Source organism: Pelobates fuscus, chromosome 3 (genome assembly GCF_036172605.1).
Source record: "Pelobates fuscus isolate aPelFus1 chromosome 3, aPelFus1.pri, whole genome shotgun sequence".
Taxonomy (NCBI): domain Eukaryota; kingdom Metazoa; phylum Chordata; class Amphibia; order Anura; family Pelobatidae; genus Pelobates; species Pelobates fuscus.
In genome coordinates, this window is record NC_086319.1 from 42,323,181 (window position 1) to 42,337,141 (window position 13,961).

At 45.7% G+C, this 13,961-nt stretch overlaps 1 protein-coding gene across 1 annotated transcript in view; it reads left to right on the plus strand.

Annotated features, from left to right (window-relative positions):
- Nucleotides 1–12,994, plus strand: part of USP15 (ubiquitin specific peptidase 15) — a 240,680-nt gene extending 227,686 nt beyond the window's left edge. Inside the window, exon 23 of the transcript XR_010090423.1 lies at nt 12,977–12,994. The gene's annotated coding sequence lies outside the window, so the exon portion shown is untranslated. The remainder of the gene's footprint in view (nt 1–12,976) is intronic.
- The last annotated feature ends 967 nt before the right edge of the window (nt 12,995–13,961 follow it).

A 13,961-nucleotide genomic window follows, 5' to 3' on the forward strand; every position in this document is an offset into this window, starting at 1 on the left:
GTGTGTGTGTGTGAGGGTGCTGTTTGTGTGTGAGGGTGTCTGTGTGTGTGTGTGTGTGTGTGTGTGTTAGGGTCCTGTTAGTGTGCTGTGTGAGGGTGCTGTGTGTGTGAGGGTGCTGTTTGTGTGATGTGTGTGTGATGGTGCTGTGTGTGTGAGGGTGCTGTTTGTGTGATGTGTGTGGGTGTCATGTATTTCTGAGGGTGCTGTTTGTGTGTGTGTGTGTGTTTGCGAGGGTGTTGTTAGTGTGCTGTGTGTGAGGGTGTTGTGTGTTTGTAAAGGTGCTGTGTGTGTTTGTGAGGGTGCGGTTAGTGTACTGTGTGTGTGAGGGTGCTGTATGTGTACTGTATGTGTGTGGGTGCTGTTTGAGTGCAGTGTGTGTGAGGGTGCTGTGTGTGTGCTGTTTGTGTGAGAGTGCTGTATGTCTGTAGGTGCTTTTTGTGTGTGGGTGCTGTATGTGTGTATGTGTGCTGTATGTTTGGACAGATTGTGGAGGTGGGGGCAGATTAGTAAATATCCCCCCTCCCTTCTTACCTTATGTAGGGAGGGGGGATCCTTGCTGCCATGTGCCATCCCTGGTGGTCCAGTGGAGAGTGAACTCTAGCCTGCGGGGCTAGAGTTAACTCTCGTGAGATCTGAGCATTGCCGCGGCAACGCTCAGATCTCGCCAGAGGAACCTGGCGGAGCTGCTGTCTAGAGCTCCCCGGGTCCTCTCCTGCCTCCCTTCATGCTGCTGTGGGCCGGTGAGGTAGATCTTTGATCTCCCCGCCGGCCCATGGAGGCTTAGAGCAGAGCCGACATTCAGCGCCGGTTCTGCGTGAGCCGACAGGGGAGAATAAAGTCCTGGGGAATAAAGTGTGGGAACCAAGATTCCCACCCCCCCACAAAAATAATATACACTCCAGTCTGTGTATGTATATGTGTGTGTGTGTGTGTGTGTGTGTATATATATATATATATATATACACACACTGACACGCATACTCAAACACACACACATACACTCACAGACACACACACACTCATACATTCATAGACACACACATTCACAGACACACATATTCACATACACTGACACACATTCACAGACACACATTCACAGATACACATTCACAGATACACATACACACATACACTCACACACTCACACATTCACACACACACACACACACACATTCACAGACACACACATATTCACATACACACACACACACACGTTCACACACACATTCACAGACACACACACACATTCACATACACACACACAGACACACACACACACACACACAAACAGACACACACACAAACACAGTCACAGACACACACACACACACACACACACACATTCACACACACACAAATTATTATTTTTTTAATTAAAAAAATGTCCACCCAGCCTCCCTACCTGGAGTGCTGGCGTGGACTTGTCCCTGGGGTCCAGTGGGTCGGGCGGCTCTCTCAATATCAGCCGCGGCGAGGGAGCTGTGAGCTCTCTGCTCCCTCTCGCCGCGCGGGCTGTCTGCTGTAGCTGGGAGCCGGAATATGACGTCAGTTCCTGCAGGACTCAATCCATAGGCGTGCCGCGGGGATTAGGGTGTGCCCAGGCACACCCGGCACACCCCGTGCGCACGCCTATGCTCATCTCCATGTGAGTGGACTGTACATAGTTACTAATCACTTATTTTTAAGATAAAATTTGCTGTATTGCACTATTATTTTTTGTCTTAATTTTTTTTGAGGTCACGATTTATTGGAAAATCCAAGAACATATGTATGTATTTTCTGTATATTTTAATTTAAACTAATAGGCGCGGTATACGCCCTCCTTCTTTCTGTCATGGAGCTAAATTCTGTGTAAACGTTGTTTCATGGAGCTAAACTCTGTGTAATTGTAGGAAGTGCCTCTAGTTGCTGTCTGTTCACATTGCAGGGTTAAGGGGACTGCACCCAGACCATTCCAATTGTCTCTAATCTTTTTTTTTTTTTCACACCTCACAAATACATATTTGTTAAATATAGAGATTAGTAAAGATAATATTAAAAATCTTGACAAGTTACAGTTCCCCTTAAGCATGGTAAGTCGGTTATCACTTCCCTGTAACTCTCTGTCTGCGAAGAGGGACAGTGGAAATTTTGTCTTAAGGGACTGGCCTTCTGAAGTATGTTGACTTTAACAAATCTGTATTATGCATCATTTTATCTACCGTATATACTCGAGTATAAGCCGAGTTTTTCAGCCCATTTTTTGGGCTGAAAAACCCCAACTCGGCTTATACTCGAGTCAAGGTCTGTATTATGGCAATTTTCATTGCCATAATACAGACTGGGGGGAGAGGGGGGCTGGCAGAGCTGTAACTTACCTTCACAGCAGCTCCTGTCAGCTCCCTTCTCTCTCCTCCGTCCGTGCAGCTCCCAGGTCAGCTTCCTCTGCAACTCTCGCGAGAGCCGCGGGGTCAGAGCGTTGCCACGGGTTACCGTGGCAACGCTCCGCGCGGCCGCGAGAGTTGCAGAGGAAGCCGACCTGGGAGCTGCACGGACGGAGGAGAGAGAAGGGAGCTGACAGGAGCTGCGGTGAAGGTAAGTTACAGCTTCCTGACAGCCCCCCTCCTACAGCCCATCCACTGGACCACCAGGGAGTGAGAGCCCCCCTCCCTGGCCAGCTAACAGGCAGGGAGGGGGGACGAAAAAATAAAAATATTAATAAAACAAATAATAAGAAAAAAAAATATTAAAATAATAATAACAAAAAAAAATAATACAATTAATAATAAAATAAAAAAATAATTACCTAAAAAAAAATATTAAGATAATAATTAAATAATAATTAATAAAATGCCCAACCCCCACCAATGCTCTGCGCGCGCGCACGCACACACACACACACACACACACACACACTGCATTCATTATATACACACTGCACTCATACACACACACTGCACTGCACTCATACACACACACTGCACTGCATTCATTATACACACACTGCATACACACTGCACTCACACATACACACTGCATTCATCATTCATTATATACACACTGCACTCATATACACACTGCACTCATATACACACACTGCACTCATATACACACACTGCACTGCATTCATTATACACACTCATATACACACTGCACTCATATACACACACTACACTCATACACACACTGCATACACACTGCACTCATACACACACTGCACTGCATTCATTATATACACACTGCATTCATACACACACACACACACTGCACTCATATACACACACTGCACTCATATACACACACTGCACTCATACATACACACTGCACTCATACATACACACTGCACTCATACATACACTGCACTCATACACACACTGCACTGCATTCATTATACACACACTGCACTCATATACACACACTGCACTCCATTCATTATATACACACTGCACTCATACACACTGCATACACACACACTGCATTCATATACACACTGCATTCATTATATACACACGCTGTAAATAAATATTCAGTTAATATAATTTTTTTAGGATCTAATTTTATTTAGAAATTTACCAGTAGCTGCTTCATTTCCCACCCTAGTCTTATACTCGAGTCAATACGTTTTCCCAATTTTTGGGGGTAAAATTAGGGGCCTCGGCTTATATTCGGGTCGGCTTATACTCGAGTATATACGGTATTTAATTTCTGAATTAAACACAATGGTTTATAACACTCATTTGAAAATGTTCTGCATTTCGCATTACTTCCTGATAATAGAAAACAAAGGAGATTTCATTAATCGAGTTAGCATTGTATCTGCATTGTTGCAAAGAGAGCATTAACGTATTCATTAGAAAATTAAAATGCACAATTATTACCGGTGTTTTTTCCCCTCATGACTGGGCGGTATTTGCCCTTAGGAGACACATTCCATTTGCTACAAAGATTTTCAAAGTCAGCCCTTAAGCACAGCCCTTCCCCCCCAATAGTGCACACTTTTAGCAAATTGTTGCATGATTAGCTCAGGTGAATCAATGAATGGTGACGTCGTTTTGGGAACTGAACTTATTCATTTACATTTTTAACCTATTGTGATCAATTGATTGATCTATAATAAACACAAACGCACATTACGTACTTTTAACTAAACATTCTGAACAAATAATAGAATGCTTTCAAATTCCATTGAAACATTCTAACTGAAAGGAAGAAACTCATGGAAATATGTATTTAACGTCTACAGCACCAACAATGCATATACATCATGTTCTTTATTCCGGCTGAGAGCTTTGCAATGCAAAACATTTTTTCTCCTTTACTGCTCAAGCTCTTTTCTTCAAAAAGGATACTAAGTGTCACTTGACCCTTCCACGCACTGTACTGGAGCCTGCAAGGCTTATATGAACAATCCAAGTACCATAACAAATACAGCCAACTGTAGCAGTTATGATGCCATGAGAGAACTCCATCCTACAGTATTAGCATGAATGTTACGCTACTAGGGGTGATTTGGATTGGAACTCAACTGCAGCTTGTAATCTCCCTAATTACAATAGTGAAGAAATGGAGAATCCTTAAGTATCAATACTGTAGCTTTAAGAAAAGATAGAATCACTGGTAACTTGATTCAACCGAAGTTTTAATAAGTGTTAAACTTAAATGAATTGCATTTAGGCAATAATCCAATAAGAAGAAGTGCAAGTAATCAACAACATAAAGTTCATTAAGTGTTCTTGCATAGCAAGACCACTTAATGTTATCTCACATATATATTATTCTTATTCTTATTCTTATTATAGCCAAATTTGCCACCCTAACTCCTCCCACAGATTATACACTACATAGACAAAAATATACCAAAACGTGCAGATTGTTCCCGATTGGATTGCTATTACTTTGTGGAACGTTTCTCCGTATGGTTCACGGAATATCGTCGTTCTTGTGGCGAAATTTGTCCCATAGGAATGAATGGCAAAGCTAGAGTGGGAGCTGGCAAAAGCTGAAAAATCAGGACATGATTTCTAAACTGCCACCACTCCCTCATTTTCAGGCCCACCTACACAAATCGTATATCAAAACGTTCAGCTATCCCTGCTGCCACTAAAAATTTCCACAGCTAAGCCATAGTCCTGATAGTTTTCACAATATAACCATTTGTTTGCAACTCACGCCTTCCATTGACATTCATTGAAACTCCACTCTGCAAAGCTCACATTTGAAGGGCAATTTCTAAACTGCGACTGTGCCTTCATTGTTAATATCTCAGAGACATACTATACATCAACATGTAGGCCTGGGTCTTGTGATTCTCACAATATAAAGCTCTTCACTGTAGGATTTATAGTTTTTAAAATACGACCGTTTGAAGATGGCAACCGCCAAAATACTCAGACCTGTGCAAGGCTGCAGCAGCAAGTGATGTCATAGACAAAGCCTTTTACACCTGCTAATGTTTTATAACTGTATGTTTTAATGTAACTGTGAAGCACTTTGGGCAACAACATTGCAATTAAATGTGCTATATAAATGATAACAGTTACTCCGCCCACTCTAGTTGTAGACTACTGATGGAGGCAAGAACACTTCACACAATTTCCCCAGAAATTGTAGCTTTTCTAGTTATTATTATTATAGCCAAATTTGCCACCCTAACTCCTCCCACAGTTTTTACACTACATAGACAAAAAAATACCAAAACGTGCAGATTGTTCCCGATCGGATTGCTATTACTTTGTGGAACGTTTCGGCGAATGGTTCACGGAATATAGTCGTTCTTGTGGCGAAATTTGTTCCATAGGAATGAATGACAAAGCTAGAGTGGGAGCTGGCAAAAGCTGAAAAATCAGGACATGATTTCTAAACTGCTACCACTCCCTCATTTTCAGGCCCACCTACACAAATCTTATATCAAAACGTTCAGCAATCCCTGCTGCCACTAAAAATGCCCACGGCTAAGCCATACTCCCTATAGTTGTCACAATATGAACATTTGTTTGCAACTCACGCCGTCCATTGACATTCATTGAAACCCCACTCTGCAAAGCTCACATTTGAAGGGCAATATCTAAACTGCGACTGTGCCTTCATTGTTAATATTGCAGAGACATACTATGCATCAAAATGTAGGACTGGGTCTTGTGATTCTCAAAATATAAAGCTCTTTGCTGTAGGATTTATAGTTTTTAAAATACGACCGTTTGAAGATGGCAACTGCCAAAATACTCTGACCTGTGCAAGGCTGCAGCAGCAAGTGATGTCATAGACAGGGCCTTTTGCACCTGCTAATGGTTTGTATAACTGTATGTTTTAATGTAACTGTGAAGCACTTTGGGCAACAACGTTGCAATTAAATGTGCTATATAAATCAATAATAACAGTTACTCCGCCCACCCCAGTTGTAGACTACTGGTGGAGGCAAGAACGCTTCACACAATTTCACCAGAAATTGTAGCTTTTCTAGTTATTAAGTATTTCTTCAGAGATGCATTAAGTAACATTAGTTCATGAGAATAATCTTCAATAGGAACAATAATCAAGTAGCAAAGGATATTTGCAAAGCAAGATCAGTTCATAGTGAATAAGCATGATGGGAGTTGTCCTTCATGAGATTAGTAACTTGTAGCAATAAAGATTTAAGTAAGCAAGCATTAGTTCATTAATAAATTATATTGTAGACAAATAGCTGAAAGATATACTAAGGGTTAATATGGGTAGTCCTCCAATAGTTCAGAGATATGGTCCACTTGTAAAGTAGCAAAGTATCCATTCTCCAGTAATCCTTTATGGCATGCAGCAATCCTTGCATTTGCTCAAAGGCTGGAACGGCTTGTCTGAGCTTGTGGAGAGGTAAGTCTGGTGGAAGTAGCTCCCAGTAGCTGAGCCTGTGGAGCCCGCGGTCTTGCGGATACAGCTCACACCTTAGCTCACACAATCAATCACCAAGCACTCTCTCTCTGGCCCAGTCTCCCTAAATACCATCAGAGCTGTGTCAGAGGGGGGCGGGGTCCGGCTCCTCACCGCTGAGTGCCGAACTCGGAAGTGTTACTCCATGACAATGAATTAACAATTTACATGGGTCCAGCTGTTTCACAGCCAGCCTTCTCTAGCAGGAGAAGCTGCATGTCTCTGTACAGCAAAGTACAGACAATGAGCACGGTGTTATATGGCCCTACTTTTTTCTATAGAGCAATCGTGCTTTTCTTGATGGTTAAGAACAGATTTAGTGGTTGAAGTAGTGGAGCACAGGGGGGCACAAGTAATGTGACTGTACTAAAATGACTTGATATCTTACCATGGGATGGTGCCAGGCAGGACTGTCTGCACATAAATTGGCCAACCCTAGAGTGGATTGGCTCGCCAGGAAATTTTCCAATTTCCTGATTGGTCATTCTACTCTGGGGCCGGCACGGCTTTCCATGCCCTTTCCTGATGTCAGCCAGGGCCCCACAGAGTCCAATCACAGGTTGATTGTAGAGAAGCCTCTGATTGGACCATTTCACCAGCTCAGAGCATGTTCCTGCAATCTAAGTTGGTGAGAGTAGGAAGTGGAGAGGGAGACTGAAAGGAGGGGGTGGGGAATGTATTTTTTTTATTAACAAAACAAAAAAACAAAACTATTTTATGGGGTGGTTGTGAGAAAAATGCTTCTGCTTGCAAACAGAGAACCTCTATATGTCCATTGCCAGTGTGCTGTGCGTGCTGATGATGGGTGTATTTTATGCACAGAATTGACACTACCCTGAACAGAATTCTGGGCAGCTAAAGTTAAGTGTGCCAAGGTTTTAACTTAGTCCCTGATACACAGGTGCAGATTACTCTATTACTATTATGTGTAGTGTTCCCGGCAGAAATGCTGCACATTGTGGTCATGTTAATTGGAGTAACCGTGTAATGAAACATATTATTGAATTGGACTCTTTCTTTCTTCAAGTGTGCCAATACATGCTATCAATACATTGTGCTGGCCAATCTGCTAGTAATGGTTTAAATTCATGTATGTTTATAGCAATCAATTTCGATGTAAACATCTGTGTTGCCACAGCTGATATAAGAACATCTGCTGTCTCATGGTGCTAAGAACGTGGAGGAATATTAATTCAGACTAGTGATTGTTTGGAATAACGTGCTTTAAAACATCAGGTATGATGTTGTATCGATCAGGTAGTGTAAGGGTTACGCTTGCTTCACAGTGACAGACCAAACTCCCGTTTAACGCACCGCAAACAACCGCAAACAGTCCATTTGCACAACAGCAAACTCCCCATTTGCACAAGGTTGGATACCAAGCTAGCCATGTCCCGTTCCTTGTCCTCACTGATGTAATTGAAGGTCTCTCTTCCTCCACCCAGCCACGTACAACACCAAGGGTCCCCGAAAGGTGACAATAAGCCCCCTGGGACGCCTGCTGTGTTTGGTCTTCCACCTCCTCAAAGCCAACTTCCTCCTCTAACTCCTCTTCTTCAGACTCCTCTCTCTGCGTTGCCTCTCTCTGTGTTATTATAAGGTGTGTTAAGTAGTACTATTCCTATCAATTTAATCCCTGTTACGTCCCCTGTCAGGGGACGTGCATATAAGGCATCGATTTTAGGAACCGGGAGAGGGAAAAAGATGCTTGGTCGGTCCTCCTACTTCAATTTTGGTGCACTGTGCGTGCAATCTAATGTGCCACCAGATAGGAGTGGTGTGTTAAGTAGTACTATTCTTATCAGTTTAATCCCTGTTACGTCCCCTATCAGGGGACGTGTATATAAGGCATCGATTTTAGGAACCGGGAGATGGAAAAAGATGCTTGGTCGGTCCTCCTACTTCAAATTTGGGGCACTGCGCATGCAATCTAATGTGCCACCAGATAGGAGTGGTGTGTTAAGTAGTCACGACTACTTAATGTCACGACTACTAGTGTGGTCCAGCACGCAGAAACTATGTAAACATATACATAGGCAAGAAAAGGAAAATAAAAGGACAGAGCGTAAACCGGACCTTAGAATGGCCGGACTAATACGCTAGAGACAGAGAATGGTCAAAGGGAAAGCCGAGGTCAAGGAAGCCAGAAAATACACAATACCGTTTACACAAGCCAAGTCAGGGAAACCAGAATTCAGAATAACCAGGGAAAAGCCAAGATCAGGATACCAGGAAATCAGATTCACAATGATAAAGCACTCTCAGGAAACCAGGAACAGGAAGCCGCGACCCCCTGTTACATCCCCCTCATCAGGCCTTTTTTAGTTGAATGTATCGCCCACTGTCAGTCCCTTCGGGATCCATCCCACATTCATCTTAATAAAGGTGAGGTAATCTAGACTTTTTTGACCTAGGCGACTTCTCTTCTCAGTGACAATACCTCCTGCTGCACTGAAGGTCCTTTCTAACAGGACACTTGAAGCGGGGCAGGCCAGAAGTTCTATCGCAAATTGGGATAGCTCAGGCCACAGGTCATGCCTTACACACCTAGTAGTCAAGGGGTTCATTGCTCCTCAGAGTGTCGATATCTGCAGTTAAGGCGAGGTAGTCTGCTACCTCTCGGTCGAGTCGTTCTCTGAGGGTGGACCCCGAAGGGCTGTGGCGATGCGTAGGACTTAAAAAGCTCTACATGTCCTCCATCAACAACACGTCTGTAAAGCGTCCTGTCCTTGCCGGCGTGGTCGTGGGAGGAGGAGGATTACTTCCACCTCTTCCCCTGTTAGATTCCCGTTGTGCTGTGACATCACCCTTATACACTGTGTAAAGCATACTTTTTAATTTATTTTGGAACTGCTGCATCCTTTCCGACTTGCCGTAATTCGGTAACATTTCAGGCACTTTCTGCTTATACCGGGGGTCTAGTAGCATGGACACCCAGTACAGGTCGTTTTCCTTCAGCCTTTTTATACGAGGGTCCCTCAACAGGCACGACAGCATGAAAGACCCCATTTGCACAAGGTTGGATGCCGAGCTACTCATGTCCTGTTCCTCGTCCTCAGTGATCTCTCTGAAGGTATGTTCTTCCCCCCAGCCACGTACAACACCACGGGTACCAGATAGGTGACAACGAGCACCCTGGGATGCCTGTTGTGGTTGTTCTTCCCCCTCCTCCTACTCAAAGCCACATTCCTCCTCTGACTCCTCTTCCTCACAATCCTTTTCCAGCATTGCCGTAGGTCCAGCAAGCGATGCTGATAAGGCTGTTTCTGGTGGTGATGGTGACCACAACTCTTCCTCTTCCTCTTCACGCTCATCTATGGCCTGATCAAGCACTCTTCGCAGGGCACGCTCCAGGAAGAAAACAAATGGTATGATGTAGCTGATGGTGCCTTCGGTGCGACTGACTAGGTTTGTCACCTCCTCAAAAGGACGCATGAGCCTTCAGGCATTGCGCATGAGCGTCCAGTAACGTGGCAAAAAAATTCCCAGCTCCCCAGAGGCTGTCCTAGCACCCCGGTCATACAAATACTCGTTAACGCTTTTTCTTGTTGGAGCAGGCGGTCGAACATTAGGAGTGTTGAATTCCAACGTGTCGGGCTGTCGCAAATCAAGCGCCTCACTGGCATGTTTCGCCACTGGATATCTGAAAAGTGCGCCATGGCCGTGTAGGAATGCCTGAAATGGCCACACACCTTCCTGGCCTGCTTCAGGACGTCCTGTATGCCTGGGTACTTATGCACAAAGTATTGTATGATCAGATTACACACATGTGCCATGCACGGCACATGTGTCAACTTGCCCAAATGCAATGCCGCCAACAAATTTCTTCCATTGTCACAAACCACTTTGCCGATCTTCAGTTGGTGCGGAGTCAGCCACTGATCCACCTGTGCGTTCAGGGCGGACAGGAGTGCTGGTCCGGTGTGACTCTCTGCTTTCAGGCAAGTCAACCCCAAGACGGCGTGACACTGCCGTATCCGGGATGTGGAACAGTACCTGGGGAGCTGGGGTGCCGTTGATGTGGAGCAAGACGCAGCAGCAGAAGAGGACTCAGCCGAGGAGGTTATGGAAGAGGATGGAGTAGGAGGAGTAGAGTAGGTGGCAGCAGGCCTGCCTGCAAGTCGTAACGGTGTCACCAACTTCTCTGCAGAGCCACGCATTCCATGCTTGGCAGCCGTCAGCAGGTTTACCCAATGCGCAGTGTAGGTGATATACCTGCCCTGACCATGCTTTGCAGACCAGGTATCAGTGGTCAGATGGACCCTTGCCCCAACACTGTGTGCCAGACATGCCATTACTTCCTTTTGCACAATCGAGTACAGGTTGGGGATAGCCTTTTGTGCAAAGAAATTTTGGCCGGGTACCTTCCACTGCGGTGTCCCCTTGTATGGTAAAAGCTGGTGGGCTAAGAGTTCAGTCAAGCCAGCTGTCAGACGCCGGACAAGGGGGTGACTTTGTGGCATTGGCTTCTTACGCTCAAACATGTCCTTGACAGACACCTGACTGTGGGAAGATGAGCAGGAACTGCTCAAGGCGAGAGACGGAGGGGCGGATGGTTGAGAGGGGGCAAGGAGGACAGCAGTGGTTAACGTGGCTGAAGATGCTGGACCAGGAGGAGGATGGCGGCTTTGAGTTTGTGTACTGCTTGTACTCATGTGTTGATCCCATAGGCGTTTGTGATGTGCGATCATGTGCTTTCGCAAAGCAGTTGTACCTAGGTGGGTGTTGGACTTCCCACAACTCAGTTTCTTTTGGCACGGGTTGCAAATGGCACCGCTGTTGTCAGAGGTAGACACACAAAAGAAATGCCACACTGCTGAGCTCTGCAATGACGGCATTCTGGTGGTGGCAACAGCATGCGTTGATTGGCGTGCTGTCTGGCTGACCCCGGGTGCCGATGCATGCTGTCTGACTGTGCCACTAGCTCCTTGCGACAACCTCCCCCTGCTTCCAACTCGTCTCCTCCTCCTCCTCTCTGTCTCCCCATCTGAACTTTCCCCCTGTTCTTCTTCTCTTCTAGCGGGCACCCACGTGACATCCACGGACGCATCGTCATCATCAACCGCTTCCCTTGTATCTGACACCTCAGCAAAGGAAGCTGCAGTGGGTACAACATCATCATCATCACACCGTACGTCCATGTGTGTAATGCTGCCTGACTGAGACATATCCCAGTTATCTACATCCTCTGGCAATAATGGTTGCGCATCACTCATTTCTTCCAACTGATGTGTAAATAACTCCTCTGACAGATCAAGTGAAGTGGCTGTGGTGCTAGTGTTGGTGGTGGCGGCAGGCGGGCGAGTGGTAACTTGAGAGGTGCCCGAAGCTAAGCTAGAGGAGGATGGTGCGTCAAGGTACCGAGCGGAAGCTGTAGAAGATTGGGTGTCCTGTGTTAGCCAGTCAACTATGTCCTCAGAACTTTTCGAGTTCAGGGTACATGGCCTCTGAACACTGGGCATTATTCTAGGGCCAAATGGAATCACAGCACCACGACCACGACGGCCCCTGCGGGGTGGCCTGCCTCTGCCTGTCATTTTTTTTTTCGATTAGTGGTACGATGCGTGCAAGCTACTGTGACAACAGATATGAGTGGCACCGTGCACTGGCAGAAGTTGGCATAGTAGACGCTGTAGGCCTGACACACATGCTTGCAGTCAACTAACTGTTATTCAATCTATTACAGTCAAAATTGTATTTTTTTTGTAAATGTACACTACTGTTACACCAGATATGAGTTGCACTGGTGTGACACTGTGCCCTGGCAGGCCCTGAAACGCACAAGTGTGAAGGAAACTGACTGCTATTATTTCACAGTCAAATTTCTATTTTTTTTTTTTAATGTACACTACTGATACACCAGATATGAGTTGCACTGGTGTGACACTGTGCCCTGGCAGGCCCTGAAACGCACACGTGTGAAGGAAACTGACCTCTATTATTTCACAGTCAAATGTCTAGTTTTTTTTTTTTTTAAATGTACACTACTGTTACACCAGATATGAGTTGCACTGGTGTGACACTGTGCCCTGGCAGGCCCTGAAAAGCACACGCGTGAAGGAAACTGACTGCTATTATTTCACAGTCAAAAAAGTTTTTTTGTTTTTTTTTAAATGCAAGCTATTGTGACACCAGATATGAGTGGTGGCACTGGGCAAGTGGACACAGTATACGCTGTGAGCCTGACACACACGCTGGCAGGCAGGCAACTGCAATTAGATTACACAGGGAAAAAAAAAAGCAGACCGATGTTCTAGCCATAAAAAGGGCTTTTTGGGGTGCTGTCCTTACAGCAGAGATCAGATGAGTCATTCAGGACTGTAGTGGACACTGAATACACTAGCCTAGCTATCGATTTCCCTATTAAATCAGCCGCAGCTACACTGTCCCGCCTCTCACTAAGAATGCAGCTTCCGGGGGGGGCGGGGCCTTGCCAGCATGGCGGACGGACGTGCATGAAGTGAGCTCCCTGCATACAGCCTGCAAAGTGAGACCCACGGAGGGAATAATACCTTTGGAGTTACCTCACTGACACTTACCTGTTCCTGAACACCAGGGAGCTTACCCGATCAAGTTTGTAGCAGCCTATGACTACGCACTGTCCTGCGGCCTATCTGCTCTGGGGGTTCTGTGGCAGGGAGAAGTGGCCGATCTCCCGGCCTGGAGCTCTCATCGTGTCTGCACCTCATATCTACAGCCCCGTTTCCCCCTCCTCTCTGGACCGGTGGGGGTTATCCCGGTCCCCACCAGGGAAAGGCTTTGTGACATTGGGCTAAAGGCTAAAGTAACCCACAAGGCTAAATGGCCACTACTCACCCTGACAAAACGAGCCATTGTGTCACAGCTAAGATGGCCGCCACTCTGACAGAGCAATCAAGCCCACACAGGGAAGCTAAGTTCCATGCAGCCTTTGATGCTCTCTGTGCAGCCTTCTGGAATCGTATTGAATCACGGCAGAGGGCTTTTCTTCTCACCTCACCTAGGATGGAAGAGATCTCCAGAGGTGCCCCAGCATTGTGCTCTCCTTCGGAACAGAGAGCCAGGGGGGATGGCACGCCAACCAGCCGCCCACGACCAGG